We start from the raw sequence: 18,352 nt of genomic DNA on the forward strand, positions 1-18,352 counted from the left end.
ACAGCGAGCTCGAGACCTCTTCTACCCACCTTTCCACCTAGGGATCCGGTTCAACCAGTGAACGAACCGCAGATTACTGAGTTACAGGGTCAGTTCAGGAGGGACTGGGAGGCCAGTGGACCCGAGTTTCAGGCAGATATTTCCCTCAGAGATTATATGGACTTGAGGATGAGACATATGCCTAGAGCAGGAGGGAGGAATCAGAATTTTGAGCTGAGGAAGAAAGTTGGAAAACTTTCCTTGCCTTATTATGATGCTTCAGGGAAGATGACTGCACGAGCTTGGGTGCAGAAGATAGATACATACTTGCAGCTAAATCCTATGCCTGAGGATGAGGCTATCAAGTATGCGGCTATGCATTTGGACGGCGTTGCGCATGAATGGTGGCATCATGGCATGGTGACTCTGGAGCATAATCAGATTACATCCTATGAGGAATTCACAGAAAGATTGATTGAGAGATTTGACACTAGGGATCCCGAGTTACATTTCAAGGAGCTAGCACAGTTAAAACAGTCAGGTTCAGTGGATGCTTACATCGCCGAGTTTCAGCGTTTGTCTGTACTTGTTACTGATATCTCTGCTAGGAGATTGGTGGTGTTATTTTGTGATGGGCTTGCTGATCCATTACGTGGTTGGGTGAAGGGACATGATCCACTCACCTTAGCAGAAGCAACTAAAAAGGCACGAGATTTAGCCCCTTCGGTATACAAAGGAAAATACCATTCAACAGATTCTTCCTACCGCAAGGACAAAGACAAAAAACCATTTCAGAAAGAGTATAACAAACCCAAAGAAGGATCAAAAGGACTAGACAGTGAAACCTTGAATGAATTACGAAAGAAGAAACTATGCTTCCAGTGTAGAGAGCCTTGGGACTTATCTCATAAATGCCCTCTCAAGGCTAAGGCAAATCAAATGGAGTATTTTTCAGCAGAGGAGTCAGAGTCAGAGGGGGAGGATCAGCACTCCGATTCAGATGAGGGTAACACGATAGAGGAGAGCAGCATTCCTAAGGATGATAGATCGTTGGCACGCTTGACAGGGGCCCAAAAGGCAATCACATTTAAGGTCAGGGGTACTATCCAGGGGCAGAAAGTGATATCTCTCATTGACACTGGGGCTACACATAACTTTATAGATACACAGTTGGTAGCCAGGAGAGGTTTACAGACAGAGGAGCATGATGGTTTTAGAGTCATGGTGGCTAATGGCCAAAAGCTATTATGTACTCAGAAGGTTTCAAATCTTCACATTAGATTTGGAGATGGCTATGAGTTGGAGGATGATTTCTATGTTGTGGACATGGGAGATTACGACGTCATCCTCGGTATGACATGGATGGCATCGCTGGTTGAATTCACTTTCAACCTAGCGAAGTTGGAAATGAGGTTTCAGCATGAGGGTAGGACTATTGTACTCAGGGGACTTTCAGATGGGAGTTGCAGGGTAGTCTCTTTGAGGAGAATGGAGAAACTTTTTCGACATAATGACATAGAGTGGGCAACAGAGTGCTTAGTTATGCCAACTTCACCAGAGCCTCGAGTGAAGAGTCATCCACCAGATATTCAGGAGATTCTTGACAGACATGCCAAGGTATTCAGTGATATCCCTCATGGGGTTCCTCCTGACAGGGGTGCAGAGCATGTTATTGAGCTCGAGGAGGGAGCCAAACCAGTGATGATCACTCCCTATCGTCATCCTAAGAAACATAAAGATGAGATAGAGAAGGCAATTAAGGAATTGTTGGAAATGGGGCACATCAGGCCTAGCAAAAGCCCCTTTGCTTCAGCTGTAGTTCTGGTAAAGAAGAAGGATGGGACAATGCGCATGTGCATCGATTATAGGGCATTGAATAAGAAAACAATAAAAAACAGGTATCCCATTCCTAGGATTGATGAGCTGATTGATGAGTTGCATGGGGCATGTTTCTTCACCAAAATTGATTTGCGATCCGGATACCATCAGATCAGGATGAGAGCAGAGGACATTGAGAAAACAGCCTTTCGATGCCACTATGGCCACTTTGAGTTTATGGTTATGCCATTTGGACTAACCAATGCACCCGCTACATTTCAGAGTTGTATGAACCAGGTATTCAGGGAGCAGTTGAGGAGATTTGTTTTGATCTTCTTTGATGACATCTTGGTCTTCAGTAAGACCTGGGAGGAACATTCACAGCATCTGGAGGAGGTATTATCTATCTTAGAGAGAGAGTCTTTATATGCCAAGGAGTCTAAGTGTGAGTTTGGTATGACAGAATTACTATACCTTGGGCATATTATTAGTGCAGATGGAGTTCGAGTAGACCCTGAAAAGATTAGAGCTATAGTAGAATGGCCTACTCCCACGAACCTCACACAGCTTAAGGGGTTCTTTGGTTTATGCGGGTTTTACAGGAGGTTTGTTAAGGGGTTTTCACAGACTGCAGCACCTTTGACAGACCTCACTAAAAAGGGAGCCTTCGTATGGACAAAAGCAGCGCAACGATGTTTTGACCACTTCAAACAAGTGATGTCATCTTGTCCGGTTTTAGCTCTACCAGATTTCACGAAGCCATTTGAACTTCAGTGTGATGCTTCAGGTGATGGGATAGGGGCAGTATTGATGCAGGAGAAACATCCCATTGCATTCGAGAGTAGGAAGCTCCGAGGTGTTGAGAGGAGCTATTCTATCTATGACAGGGAGATGTTGGCCATAATGCATGCATTGGCCAAATTCCGATCATATTTGGTAGGTGGGCGTTTTGTGATCAAAACTGATCACAACAGTATTAAATATTTCATGAACCAGCGAGATCTTAATGACCGACAACAGAAATGGGTTACTAAATTGCAGGCTTATGACTTTGACATAGAGTTTGTCAAAGGTAAGAAAAACGTGGTGGCTGATGCCTTATCTCGGAGACCTCACTTATGTGCCCTAGCAGAGATTTCAGGAGATTGGAGAGATCAGATTATAGCAGAGTATGTCGAAGATGCTTGGGCTTCTGGATTGATTTCAGGTACTATACAGGATGATCGCTATGAGGTGATAGATGGATTGATCAGAGTTCAGGACAGGGTTTATTTGATTCCGTCATCACATTTGAGAGAGGTGATACTTAAGGCATTTCATGATGCACCCACAGCTGGGCATCCGGGGATCTTCAAGACCTACAGGCAGATCCGAGAGCGGTTCACATGGAGAGGGCTCAAGGATGATGTTCAGAGGTATGTCAGGGAGTGTGCGGTTTGTCAACAGAATAAGGGAGAGCACACATTTCCTGCAGGTTTATTACAGCCCTTGCCCATTCCAGATAGGAAATGGGAAAGTATTTCGATGGACTTCATCACTGGTTTACCACGAGTGCAGGGAAGGGATTGCATCTATGTGGTGGTGGACCGCTTGACGAAGTTCGCTCACTTCTTTGCTATTCCGTCCATTTACACAGCAGCACAGGTGGCAGATCTTTTCTTTAGAGAGATATTCAGGTTACATGGGTTGCCCAGATTCATTGTCAGTGATCGGGATAGTAAGTTTATGAGTGTTTTTTGGCAGGAGTTGTTTAGGTTGTGTGGTACAGATCTTACACCTAGTACTAGTTATCATCCGCAGACAGATGGGCAAACAGAGATTGTGAATAAATGGGTGGAGGGATATTTGAGGAACTATGTAACTGCACAACAAAAGGCTTGGGTCAGATGGTTGCATATGGGAGAGTATTGTTATAACACCACTTATCATATGTCCATCAGGATGACTCCTTTCATGGCACTCTATGGTTATGACGCACCTAGCTTCATGGATTTAGTTTTGGGGGACAGCAGAGTGCCCAAAGCCAAAAACTTATTGCAGGATAGTCAGGACATCCTGAAAGTGCTCAAGGAGAATATACAGCAGGCCCAGAATCAACAGAAATTGTACGCTGATCAGCACCGAATAGAGCGCAGTTTCGAGGTAGGGGATATGGTTTACTTGAGGCTACAACCATATAGACAGTCATCACTCAAGAAGAGTGGAGCTGAAAAATTGAAGCCTAGATTTTATGGTCCCTACAGGGTGATTCGCAGAGTGGGCGAAGTCGCCTATGAGCTTGAGCTTCCAGAGGGCAGTCGGGTGCACAATGTGTTTCATGTGTCTAGGCTTAAGAAAGCCATTGGTCAGAGTGTAGTGCCTTCTGCAGATTTACCCCCTTTGGATGAGGAGGGGAAGCTTGTGTTAGTACCCGAAGCTATTCTGGATGTCAGGGAAAGGACACTCAGGAACAGAATCGTTAAGGAATACTTGGTGAAATGGAGAGACCTGCCAGATGAGGATGCTACATGGGAGAATGAGCAGGTATTGCAACATTCAGGACTGAATTTGCTTGAGGACAAGCAATTTCAAGGGGGGCGGACTGTAATGTCCCCTTTTTAGCGCAACATGATATGGGGTGTCGTTAGCCTATTCTGACACGGTCCCGAAGGCTAACAAGGACATTGGTGGGATCCTGAGGTGTTTTGGCCTAGGTGTTTTCAGTTTCAGGCCAATCGGTGCTGCTTTGACAGGGTTTCTAGACACTTACTATTTATAGTAAGTTAGTCTCCAAGCAGTGACTTGGAATTTTTAGTGTTTCCCTGGTTGGCATAATTATCAGTAGAAAATATTTGAAGGCGACAATGATTTAAAGGGATTATCAACAAGGTTTTAATATTTAACGATAAAGTGTAAAGTTAAATTAAATATTTAACTTTATCGTTATATTATAAGGTTGGGAATATAAAGTAATGTTTAAAATATTAAAAGTTCCCTTTAATGTGTACATTGTGGGAAATAATATTTTATTCTAAAATGTATTATCCCACATTGAGGAAATGAAGTGTTTGCATCCAGGAAGAAGATATAAATGGAGGTTGAGAGCTCTCTTTTGGGAAATGCTGGGAATGAGATTATTGTTATGCTGTTGGATTTCGTAGAGATCTGATTATTGGGCTTGGAGGACGGAATCCCTCTTTGCTAGCATTCTCTTCGCTGTTGAAAGACACAGTCAGGAGGATTAATGGTGTTTTCATTCAGGAAACACATTGGGCTTCATCTGGTGCTCTCGCATGAAGTTTTTACAGGGGTTGGAAAGTGCAGATTTGAAAATAGTGTTTTTGCTACAGTACCGCGTGAATAGTGTTTTTGCTACAGTGCTGCGTGAATAGTGATTTGCTACAGTACCGCGTGAATAGTGTTTTTGCTACAGTACCTCGTGAATAGTGTTTTGCTACAGTGCCGCGTGAATAGTAAAAATGCTACAGTGCCGTGAATAGTGCAGCTACAGTGCGTGAACAGTGTTTTCAGCAGGTTCTATACTTGTGGAGTTCAGGTTTGAATTTGTTTTTTATCATATGGTCTGTAATATTCTTCAAATCTGATTTGTATGCTTGGAGTTGGAATTAAATAAATACCATCAGCATTAATCTTCTTGTTTTTGGTATTTGATATGTCTGGTTGTTATTATATTGAGTAAACTTTGGAAGCTTTACAATAAATATCAGTTTATACAATTTATCCTATTGCAAATCAAGAACCAAAAATCCAGTAGTCAGCTTGCAAGCCAACTGTTTGACAAAATTACACTAAGTAAAAAGGACAGATTTAGTGCCGAACAGGGGGTGCCCATTACACATTGTGTTTCTTTTGTGATTTTTTTTATGTTCGACACTCAATCACACAAGCCTGTAATGAAGGGAATGTTCTTTCATGCCCTTGATCAGATTAGTTTTGGAAAGGACACATGTCTCCAGGGCAGTAGTTAAAGTGTTGGCTAGAGTATGGACTTCCCCTACAATTGCAAAGGTGCAGATTTCCATGTTTGTTTGGCGGTCATGCATATTTCTCATTCTAGGTGACTTGGGTTTGGTACATATGCATCTTTTTTCATTTTTATATGAATGGGAAAATCAATTGGAGTAGGACAAGAGAAAAATCTTTTAGATAGCTAGGGTTCTTATTCAAGTGAAGAAGACATTTTTTTTGTATTTTAATGAATTTGGTTTGTCCCAAACTTGTAATGAAGTCGTTGAAATTTTTGAAGAGTGAACTTAAAAGTGTGGAATCGACATTGAGTGAATGTCTCCATTGATATTGTGTTCGTTTCCATATAGATATGTGATTAGTTTGTCAATTAGAAGGCTGTAAAAAGTGTACAAAGATTTTGCATAGTGTCTGTTCATGACTTGGTTTTGCCGCACAACTATTGGATTGAATTTGATGGCATCCAAAAAATCATTTTTTAAATGCTTTGCCATGCCTCAATTATTGCTGCAGACCCCTTTTTATCACACATTCCCTAGTTCACTTTGCAGCATATTTCTGCAGGACACGTCTATAGGGCATTGGTTAAAGTGGTGGCTATAACATGGGCATGCTCTACAATTGCAAAGTCGCAGATTTACATGTTTGTTTGGCAGCTGTGCATGTTTGTCATTTTGGGTGACTTGGGTTTGGTATATATGCATCTTTTTTCTTTTTTATATAGATGGGAAAATCAGTTGGAGGACAGTTAGAAGAAAAAACTTTCAGATAGCTAGGGTTCTTATTCCAATGAAGGAGAAAACATTTTTATTGTATTTTGATGAATTGTGTTTGTATCAAACTTGCAGTGAAGTCACTGTAATCTTTGAAGAGTGAATTTTAAAGTGTGGAATTGACATCGAGTGTCTTCATTGATAAGGCTGTAAAAACTCTAGAAAGATTTTGCATAGTGTTTGTTCATAATAGTGAAGGGAATGTTTAGATTTATGTGTGGATTAATACGTAGACTCATTAAATATTTTGCAATTTTATATTGTTTCTCACAATGCATGTGTAGAACCTAGTTTGCATATGTGTTATGAGATGCATAGTCTTCTATGAAATCTTAATTAAGGCTCCATACCAAGGTTTGAATCATTACAAGTTTTGAATGAATTCATGACTTTGTGGCCCAAATTGGAATTGGCATCAATTTGCTAACCTCCAGTTCTTATCAAACAACACATTAACCAAAACAATTCATCACTTTCTTTTATGTGTGGTGTTAAGTTTGTCATGCTTACATGTGTGATTATATAACAGCAATAGGTGTCATTGATAGCTAACACACTTTGTATGATAAGCATTTTCTAGTTACATAGAGGTGCATAGCATTGTTTGTCAAACTAGCACAAAGGTTTATTGTGACACGTTGGCATTGGGATACACTATGCAACAGATACAATTCATAGAAAAGCAAGTATTTTGTCATTGTGTCCTTAGTTTAGCACCTTAAGGAAACACCCATTGGTCTTGTAGAACCAAAAGTGAAGGAAGTATATCCACCTCAGTAATTAGTCCTTAGTTGCTCAACCTAAGCATAGGTTTTGTGATAGTTCCTAGGTTTGATACCCTTGGCACTTGGAATACTATCCAAACTTTAGGATTTGGAGTCTACAACCTAGATCATCAACAAGTAGAAGATTAGGATCCTATACATTGACACCAACTACCTCTTGAAATCTTAGAAGAAAGGGAAAGCACTTTCTCGATAGAGAGTTTAGTTTCTTGAAGAAAGATAATATTAGGATTATGATCCTTAATAAAATCTTGAAACTTTTTAATGAGGGTTGTTGCTCAAACCCCTAGCATTCCAAGGAATCACAATTGTTTTTGGGGAGTATAGAAATGAGTATCAAATGTTTAAATTACATCGGATTCCACTAGTGATTCTGCTATCACCTTCACCTTCTCTTATTTTCTTTTCCTCCCTGCCTTAGAAATATTTTCTAATCCCCTTGTTTTAGATTTTTGGTGGATCCCCAATGGTGGAGGTGCTTTTTTCTTAGCATCATCCTTTGCTCCCAAGTCTTGAGGAGCATTTGGCGTGATACTATTTCGAAGGTATTCCGAAGGAGCCTTTGCCAAGGATGGAAAAGTTGCAACTAATCTGGATTCCATATTATTAATTTCTTGACTTCAAATAGGTCCCTAAAGTCCAAGGGGTTGAACTCAATCGGTTAATTGTTGGGTTTTCATTGTGGATGTTAGGAGTATGACATCATTCATGTGTCTTCTGGATGCATATCATAATTATTTGATAGGTTTGTTCGTCATGTAGAATAATAGAGAATTATTTTGCTTATATTTAGGGAAGTGGTTATTTGTGTTATAAGAATGTTCCTATGATATAGGATATGTGAATCCTATATATTTGTAAGATGTATTGAACAAAAATGCGAGAAATAGAAAAATTGTTATTTAATGTATAAAATTTTGGGCTTCTATACATTTTGCCAAAATCGTTGACATGGTATTAGAGCCTAATCTATTGCCATCAAATCTTGTTGATGCAGTTCATATTTGTATAAAATTTTGGGTTTTGGGGGCTAGCCCTAAACCCTCACCGAGGCATGTGGCTGCGAAACCCCTTGCCAGTGGGGCCATTTCCCCTAGACCCTGCAAGGGGGGTACCCCCCTCACCTCTTGCAAACTCTCATGCTCATTTATCAATAGTAACCTTCTATTATTGCAACCTAGTTGAGACACTATATTCCTAACATGCCATAGCATGCATTTTATGTTGGTTAACAATCATAACTCTCTCTTACAACACTTTTATGTGTCAAAGATGTTTTCACATTTCCAATGTGGGAGGCCCAAATTTTGGAGACCATGACTTTTGTTCTTTGAGGTTGTTTGGGCCCTATATTTTAAACTGTAGAGCTCAATGAGATCTATAAATTGGGCATCCTTAGAAGTGATGCTGAATAATTCAGAATTATTTTGGGGCTTGTAACGACTTTGATAACCCAAGAATTCAATTTTTCTATATCTTAGCTTGAAAATTACATTTTTTACATTTTAAACATTAGGAACAAGGTTGGAGCACCTTTCTTAACAATAATATGCTATGGAAACACCAAAAGCATAGAAAGGGAAATGCATGTTCTAGTAATTGACTTGTTTATTGAAGCCTATGTTTGAGGGAGTAGTTGCTTTTGATTGCATGATCCATTGGAGGAAGGGTTTTATGCTTGTCCATTGAAGTTGGCAATGGCATGAATTGCTTTTGCTTGTTTATTAAAAACTATTTAGTTGCTTGTTGCTTACTGCTATATCTGATAAATTAAATACATGAATTAATAATAAAGATGACAATTCATACCATATATAGGAGTAAAATTTGTCTTTATTTGCTCATGAAATTATTATAGAAGATGACTTAAGATGATCGGTCAGAGATCGAAGTTGATTTGGCTAGATCATACTACATCCCTTGACAATACACAACATATTTAAAGGACTTGACGGTTCCCAAGAGGAACACAACCGTAAACCAGTCGATGCTTACAACTACTTGATGCTTATAACTACCTGTTGATGTGTATTTTGTACACGACCAAACACAGAATAAAATACCTAAAGGTACCTTATCCTCTCTTGGGTAAAGTTTCTGAATGTTGAAGATATCGCAAAAAAGGATCAATTGGTGAAACTTCAAGGTTCTGTTATGTAGATTCTCTGCTCATGGATAAGCTCTTCGTGGTATGATGTGATTTTGCTGGAATCACAAGGGGAGTTACACTCGATGACCTGAACGTCTGATTTGTTGGAATCACACGTCCTATTTACTAACTGGAAGACAAACAAATGGTAAAAGATGCAAGGTTCAGGAAGTCTACTCTACTACCTAGAATGCGAGAAGATGGATGAATAACTAGGTGGAGTCCTACTGGGCTGGGTCTCACCATCAAGCTTGAACAATCCGACACCAACTCAGTGCGATCTTCTAAGGGATTCTTCCAATACGTTCAAATCGTACACCATCAGACACTGATCACCATTCAAGATAATGCATGAACAATAGACATGTAACGACTTAAGATTAAGCTCATTTTATGCCAATTGACCACACAGGGCGCACTTACAATCAGTAAGAGGCTAGTGGTATGGACTAGATGGATTCCACACAGGTGCATTCAACAACTTCTTTCATTCAATTTAATTATCTATCATCTAAAATGAAGATTCAACAAGAGACCATGCATATTGCAACAAAACAACACACTTCACCATAACTTCAATGAAAATTGAGTTTGTTTACAATCACTGGCAACAATTTCTTGCCTTTTCCTCCTAATTTACTCTAATTGCTATTCTATCAACTGACTATTCACTATTAGCTAACTATTCACCCACTGTCAACTATTGACTAACTATTATCTATTAACAAATGAGGAGCCAGGGCTTATATAGTGCCCACAATACAATTCAATGGCTTAGATCAATTTGAGATCAATGGCCGAGTTTTTACAATGAAAACCCTAATTAGGGTTTGTTACAACAAACTCAATTCTGGCCAATGAAATAATTGCATTATTTGGACACATGTGTTCTCTGGAATATTTGACCAATGGATAACCGGGTAGGTGCATCGAAGTTTGTGTTATCTTTGATGAGTCAGGCATAATGAATTTGGACACGCTGAGGTGGACCAATCCAACTGGAGGAATGATGACCGAGACGCCACCTTGTCTGACACTCGGTTGATTTCAATTTGGTGATGCTGAGAAGCTAACTTTAATTAACTCTTGCTTCAACCCCCTTAGTCTTTGATGTGTAGGATGGATGGTGTACCTTTCCTTGAAATGTTGGATTGGAAGAGGTCATCCTTGATGATGCTGAACTGGAAGAGGTCGTACTTGATGATGCTGGACCGGAGAAGGTTGTCCTTGCCTTGGCCTGGTGTTCTTTCATCTTTCCTTGAAATGCTGGACTGGAAGAGGTCGTCCTTGATGATGCTGGACCGGAGAAGGTCGTCCTTGCCTTGGCTTGGTCTTCTTTCATCTGCACAACAAACCGAAAGATGATTAAGGTCATATAACATAGCATTTTCCACCTTAAATCATCAACAAGAAGATATAAAAAATAAAGCTTGTTCAAGATTCTCCCCAGGGACAGGGCGTATAAGAATTTCACCTTGGACCCTTTGGAAGGGTCAGGAGCGAAATTTGCTATTTTGCCCAATTTAGACCTCTCTTCAACATTATTTCACAATTAGCTCCTCGCTTGGCAAAATAGTAGTTTCAAAGGATTTCGCCTTGGACCCTCTGGAAGGGTCAGGAGCGAATTTTGCATTTTTTGACAAATTCCATCATGTCTCTACTCCAAAATGCCTTCCAAGGCAAGCATACGTTATCCTTCTCCTCACCAAAGGCTAGGAATCCACAACTTGACCTTCCTCATGGGCAAACTAGGTGATTTTGGGAATTTCGCTCTGGACCCTTTGGAAGGGTCAGGAGCGAAATCCACTCTTTAGCTCAAAATCCTTACCTCTTGGACTCAAAACCTATAGAAACACATGCCTATGGCCATCTTTAGGTCCAATTTGCCTTGATTATCGTCTTGGCTTAGCTCAAACTTGAAGGAAAAAGGATATTTTGTGAATTTCGCCTTGGACCCTTTGGAAGGTTTAGGAGCGATTTTCGTCATTTGGCTCAATTCCTTCAAACTTGATAAATATTGGCAATTTGAAGTCATTGCTAAGGCCTCCTTTGATCTTGATCCACACTAGATTTGGCATAAAATTGAGGGAAAAGATAGGTTTTGCACAATTTTGCCCTGGCCCCTTTGGAAGAGTTAGGAGCGAATTTCTTCCTATAGCCCGAAATCATCATTTTTGGAGACAACAATCAATTCAAGGGCAATCTCAAGGGCATCCCTCCCCTTAATCTAGGCATGGCTTGGCACAAATTTTGGAGAAAATGATGGGTTTTAGGATTTTCGCTCTGGACCCTTTGGAAGGGTCAGGAGCGAAAATCCTGTTTTAGGCTCATTCCTCCATCATTTCAACTTGAATCCACCTGAAAAGGCAAGAAAACACTTCTCCTCACCCATCCAAGCTACAAAAACTCAAGTTTGACTTGATTTTGCTAGGAAAATAAGGGATCTTAGGAATTTTGCTCTGGACCCTTTGGAAGGGCAGGAGCGAAATTCACTATTTGGCCCAATTTCTTCTCTTTCAATGATTTCCTAGCACTTGAAGTCATTCCTAAGGATCTCTTTCACCTCAATTCACTTTAGTCTGCAATTGCATTGGCAGAATATTGGGAAAAAAGGTTGTTTTGAGAAAATTCGCTCTGGACCCTTTGGAAGGGTCCGGAGCGAATTTCTCATTCTTGACTTGATCCTCCATCTTTTCAACTCCGATCCTCCTTAGAAGGTAACTAAACATCATTCTTCACCCAAGGGACAAGGTTTGTGGTCTAAGCAAGGTCAAAAAATAGGTGTGTAAGGAATTTTGCTCTGGACCCTTTGGAAGGGTCAGGAGCGAAATTCACCTTCTTGGCTAAAATCCTTCATTTTTCAATGCTTTCAAACATTTCCAAAGGCCAAACATGCCCATTCTTCCTTTCAAGATGCCTTGCAAATCAAAATTTGGTCAAACAAGGAAGGGAATGAGGTGTAGGGAGATTTTCACTCTGGACCCTTTGGAAGGGTCAGGAGCGAAAATCATGATTTGGGCTTGATTGTTCACTTTTCAAGCTTCAATCTTGTTTGGGAGGCAAACATAGATCATTTTCCACTTGAGGAACCAGGTTTTAAGCCCATTCAAGGTATTAAATGAGGTTTATAGTGAATTTCGCTCTGGACCCTTTGGAAGGGTCAGGAGCCAAATTCATCTCCTAGGCAAAATCTTGATCTTCCAAAGCATCCAACTCCCTCTCAAGGCAAGAACATACCAATTCATCCTCCATCAAGCCAATGCCTAGCCAAAACAAGGAAGAAAACAAGAGATATAAGGATTTTCGCTCTGGACCCTTTGGAAGGGTCAGGAGCGAATTTCCTTTTCTTGGCTAGCTTTTCACTTCCTTTCATCTCATTCTCCCCCAAACTTGATCAATTCAACCTCCTTTCATCGCAATCAAGACAATCCATCATCCAACTGGGTCTAGGCAAGGTCAAACTAGGTTTTTAGGGCCAAGAGAAGGCTAAATGGAGGATTTCGCTCTGGACCCTTTGGAAGGGTCAGGAGTGAAAATCTTCTTTTAGGTTGATTTTCATCATTTCAAAGCCTTAAACCTCCTCCCTAAGGCAAACATGCATCAAACTCTTTCATCTATGTCCCCAAAAACTAGGAATTTGTTAGTTCTAGGTTTTGGTCAAAGTAGAATGTCTTATGGAGAATTTCGCTTTGGACCTTTTGGAAGGGTCAGGAGCGAAATTTGACATTTTATGGAATATAACATTTAAGTATAAGAGACATACTGTTAGGATGTTTGAGAGTGGTTTCAGACCTCCAGGAGTTATATTGCAAAATCTAGTTTCTGGAGGATTCTTCAGTTTTCTAGACTTGAGTCAAATTTCAGGATCAGGACATTCTAGACAGCCAAATTTCAGGGCATTTGAAGATCAGGATGACATTCCAGACGTCATCACTCACCAACTTGACCTAGCTCGGATCTCAAGAATGATACTCACTCACCAAGCAAGACACAATTAGCAACAAGAGCAAAACCAGGCCCTAAGGAAGACTTTCAAAGAAATCCTAATTCTAGGGCCTTGTTGACGTGTATTTTGTACACTATCAAACACAAAATAAAATACCTAAGGGTACCTTATCCTCTCTTGAGTAAAGCCTCCGAATGCTGAAGATGTCGCGAAAAGGATCAATTGGGATGACTTCAAGGTTCTTGTATGTAGGGTCTCTACGTGTGGATAAGCTCTCTGTGGTATGATGTGATTTGCTGGAATCACAAGGGGACTTACATTTGATGATTGAACTTCTGATCTGCTTTGAATATTGCTGGAACACAGGATTTCACTAGCTTTGACTTGAAAAAAAGGAAAAAAGAGGAGGGTGAGGAAAGAATCTAATCCTAATACTAAGGAATGTAGGAGCAATGATTGATCTTTGATGAAATTCTAACGAGGTCTTGTTTTGACATCGTAGGACCATCTCCACAAGGCTAGTGCGATCTTCGAAGGAAAGCTTTGTGATGTTCAAATTATCACTGCATGCATAGACACCATCAGGTTGATGCATATCAATGAAGAAGCGATAATTGAAGTTAAGCTTACGCTGAACGATTCCAGTTGACTACACAAGGCAAGTCTGCAATCAACAAACTGCTAGTAGTATGGATATGCGAATTTCACCATCAATCAAGCATATTTCTTCCACTCATCTAATAACATGAAATCAAATATGAGAAGTATAAAGACCATGCAAATTGTCGAATCGACCCATAAATTTCACCATTTCTTCAATGAAGTTACAAGTCTTTTACAACAACATCTTGGCAACAATCTTTGCCTTCTCTCTCTACTCTACTCTAATTACTATTCTATCAACTAGCTAACTACTCTCTATTTGTCTTCTAACCGCTTTCCAACTCCTTCCTAACTATTGCCTTTACAAATGAAATGCCAGGGCTTATATAGTGCCCTCAATACAATTCGATGGCTTAGATCAATTCGAGATCAATGGCCAAGATTCAACAATGAAAACCCTAATTAGGGTTTGTTACAACCATTACATAACATTTAATGCTCGACCAATGAAATAATTGTATTGCTTGGACACATGTCCTCTCTGGAAAAATCGACCAATGGATAGCCGGGGTAGGTACATCGGAGTTTGTGCCACCTTCCATGAGTTAGGTACATTGAATTTGGAAATGCTGAGGTGGACCACACTGATTGGAGAAGTGATGACTAGGATGCCACCTTGTCTGACACTTGTAACTTGGTAAATATTCAACTTGATGTTGTTGAGAAGCTAGCTTTAATTAATTCATCTGGTACTATCTGCTTCTTCAACGAACCCTTGTTCTAACTTCTTGTGTCCTTGATTTGTAGGATGATTGATGTACCTCGCCTTGGAATACTGGATTGGAGAAGTCGCCCTTGATGATGTTAGTCCAAAGAAGGTCGTCCCTGTCGATGCTAGGCTGGAGCGAAGAAGGTTGTCCTTGTCCTTGCTTGATCGTTCTTGATTTGGCTTGATTTTCCTTGAGGAGAGTCTTCCGACTTGTAGATCTTTCGAGCTTGGAGTCGCCATCTTGATACCTACACAACATTTCAAAATTAGTAATATATCTTGAACTCTAAAAATTAAACTTTAAAAGGAAGATTCAAGATTTTAATTAGGAAACCTTATGATAAATCTTTGAATTATCATTTCCTAATTAACTACGCAATACTTAGACTTTTCTAAAAAATGTCTAAAAAAAATCAAACCTTGAATAAGGGTGTCAAGATGATTTTGCCATACCTCCTCTTGAGAATTAACTCTAAGAAATGATGTAAAAATAGATGAATTTTGCTAGGCAAAGTGTAGATCAAAGCTCTCTTTAGCAGAATGCGCCCCCTTTAGCTTGGAAAAAGAACTCCATCTTCCACTAGCTTCATCAAGATCTGGAAATTCGCCTTCAAATGTCTTCAAAAATCTGGAAATTATCCTCCAATCTAGCAAGAAATACGCCTCTCCAATAGCCTTTAAGATGAATTTCGCCCTCCTTAGTCTCCACACTTGGTAGAAACTCTCTCCACGTGCTCGTTCCTTGCTCCTCAAATCGCACTTGAAGTAATGAATGAATGATTTGAATAATGAAAACACACCTCAAATATATAGAGCGCTCACCATTTTAATTTCCCATAGGCCGACTTTGAAAATAAGCCAAAAATAAATAAAAAATAAAAGAAGAGGCCGACTTTATAAATAATATTAAAATAATACCCCGAGCGCTCTTTCTTTTGATTTTAAATTAATAATAATTAATTTCAAATGCCTTTATAATTAAAAAAATTTCGATTTGAAGGCTCAAAATTAATTATTAAATGCCATGCGCCATCATTAAATGTCAATTTAATTTCAAAATATTTCAAGGTTTTATTGAATTTGGCATTTAATGCAATTTGAAGGATATTGGCGCCCAAGCATGGGAAAATAATAGATATCAACAAGATCGCTCTAGTCCCTTGGAGAGGGACAGGAGCGCCTATACCTTTTGGACCTCACACTTCTTGTTTTTTACGTCCAAGACCTCATTTTTGACGTCCAAGATGGCATTTTTACTTAGAATTTCAAGTTCAATTTATTCGATCTTTGAAATGAGTGCACTTTAAAGCATTTTCGCCCTGGTCCCTTGGTGAGGGACAGGAGCGATTTCATCTTTTGTCCTTGGTCTTTGTCCTTTAGATCGCCAAATCAAGTTTGGAGGTAAGCAATGACCTTCGTTCATCTCTTCTATGTATGTTCAACCCGCTTCTTCAAGGCAAAAACGTGCTTTCCCAAGATTTTCGCCTTGGTCCTTGAGTGAAGGACAGGAGCGCCCTTTGCCAATTGTCATCAAAATTCATGGTCCTTGTAACTCCTTTCCACCTCGAGGCATTTTAAACATCATTTCAAATTCGCGCCTTGGCTTAGATTTGTCCAAACTTGGCGAGAAGGACTGGATATTAAGTTTTTCGTCCTGGTCCCTTGGAGAGGGACAGGAGCTATTTTGCAAATCCAAGCTTATCCGTCCTTTGTTAGCCTTCCAAATTATATTCAATGGATAAATCATGTTTTCCTTGGTCTCTTCAAATCATAAAATTGTCTTGATCCTGCAAGAACAGTGCAAATTTGAAATTCAAGCTCCGGTCCTTCAGTGAGGGACGGGAGCACTTTTGCAATTACAAGCCAATTCGTCCTTTGCTAGCTTCGAAAATTATCTTCAACGGATCGATTGTGTCTTCCTCCACCCACCTCAAACGCGAAACTTGCTTTCCTTTTGCCAAAAACTTGCCTTGAGGGAAAATCGCTCTGGTCCTTCAGTGAGGGACAGGAGCGAATTTGACCTTCTAGGCAAAAACTTCATCATTTCATTGTTTTTGATCAAGTCTGGATGCTCTATCATGCTCATTTCGTCCTTCACCATGCTTTTGATGTCTCAATTTAACCAAACAAGGCCAGGAATGGCTCAAATAAGTATTTTCGCCCTGGTCCCTTGGTGAGGGACAGGAGCGCTTTGCCTTGGTCCCTTGGAGAAGGACAAGAGCGAAATTCGCTCTGGATCCTCAGTGAAGGACAGGAGCGAAATTTGACTTTTTGAACTCTCTATCAGGATAATTTTTATACTTTAAGTTATATTCCATATATACTTTCAGGATGTTTGAGAGTGGTTTCAGACCTCCAGGAATTATATTGCAAAATCTAGTTTTTTGAGGTTTTTCAGTTTCCAAACTTAGTCAAATTTCAGGATCAGGACATTCCAGACTTAGCCAAATTTCAGGATCAGGACTTCACTCAAGCCGGACTTGCTTATCCATGTGATCCCCCGGGCGACACTCAAAATGCAAAGGCTAACTGACAAAACCCTAAAAAACCTAAAAAGACAAACCCTAAAAAGCAAAAAAAAGCAGGGGTCCCCATTTGCAATGGGGCGATGTGTGAAAACGTCACAACAGGCCCCAAAGACTCACCTTGGCTCAAGCAGAGCTTGCCATCCTAGTGATCTCCCTGGCGACACTCGAAAAGCAAAGGCTAACAAACAAAACTCTAAAACCTAGAAAGCAAAACCCCACAAAGTGAAAAAAGTAGGGGTCCCCATTTGCAATTTGGGCGATGTGTGAATACGTCACAACACTACCCAAAGTTGATAATGAATGCATAGTTGGATAACCAATATTATTGATACATAATAATAGACATTGTATGTTGACTACATCATCCCCCCCAAAAGAAATAGTTACCTTCCAGACAAGTAAACATCAAGTAATATTTGGGAAGACTAATGACAATATTGCAGACAATGACTTGTACTTTGCATACTCAAACTTATACTATGCTTGTAAAATCGAATGAGTGCAATGGGTGTTTGGGGGCAACACCTCTAGTGGGGTCAAGGGGTAGTGCTCCTTGTGTGGGTAGCACCGCCAGTGGGGTTGAGGGGCAGCATCCCTTGTGGGGGTTTGGGGTCAGCGTCCCTATGGGGTTCAAGGGCCACTTGTAGGGTCTAGGGTAGAACCTCGACTGTGCTTCTTATTGTGATACTAGGTGAGGTCAAGGGGCGGAGCCCTTACCATCAAGCTCAAATTAAGACCTTTAAAACTACCAAAAACTCCATGGTGCACATCATTTTGATTGTGTTTTTGAAGAGGCAAATAAGAATGTTGATGAAGCCAAAAAATAGAGGTGTTGTAGTGTTTAACAATGTATGATGTTGAACTTCTTATCGAGTTGTACGGTGTGGATGATAGGTTGTACGATGGAGCAAAGTAGAGGTCGTATAATGTATGTTGAAAGTTGTACATGCATAAAATTGACTTATAGCGTACATTGAGGCAAGGAAGTGAGTTGTCGTATGCCAAAGCTCTTGGTATGGCTTGAGGCCTTAAAAAG

General features: G+C 40.1%; 1 protein-coding gene across 3 annotated transcripts in view; it reads left to right on the top strand.

The window, feature by feature from the left end:
* LOC131028058 (uncharacterized) overlaps positions 1 to 18,352 on the top strand; it is a 133,816-nt gene that overhangs the window by 97,692 nt on the left and 17,772 nt on the right. The window lies entirely within an intron of this gene.

The sequence above is a fragment of the Cryptomeria japonica genome, chromosome 5 (genome assembly GCF_030272615.1).
Source record: "Cryptomeria japonica chromosome 5, Sugi_1.0, whole genome shotgun sequence".
NCBI lineage: Eukaryota > Viridiplantae > Streptophyta > Pinopsida > Cupressales > Cupressaceae > Cryptomeria > Cryptomeria japonica.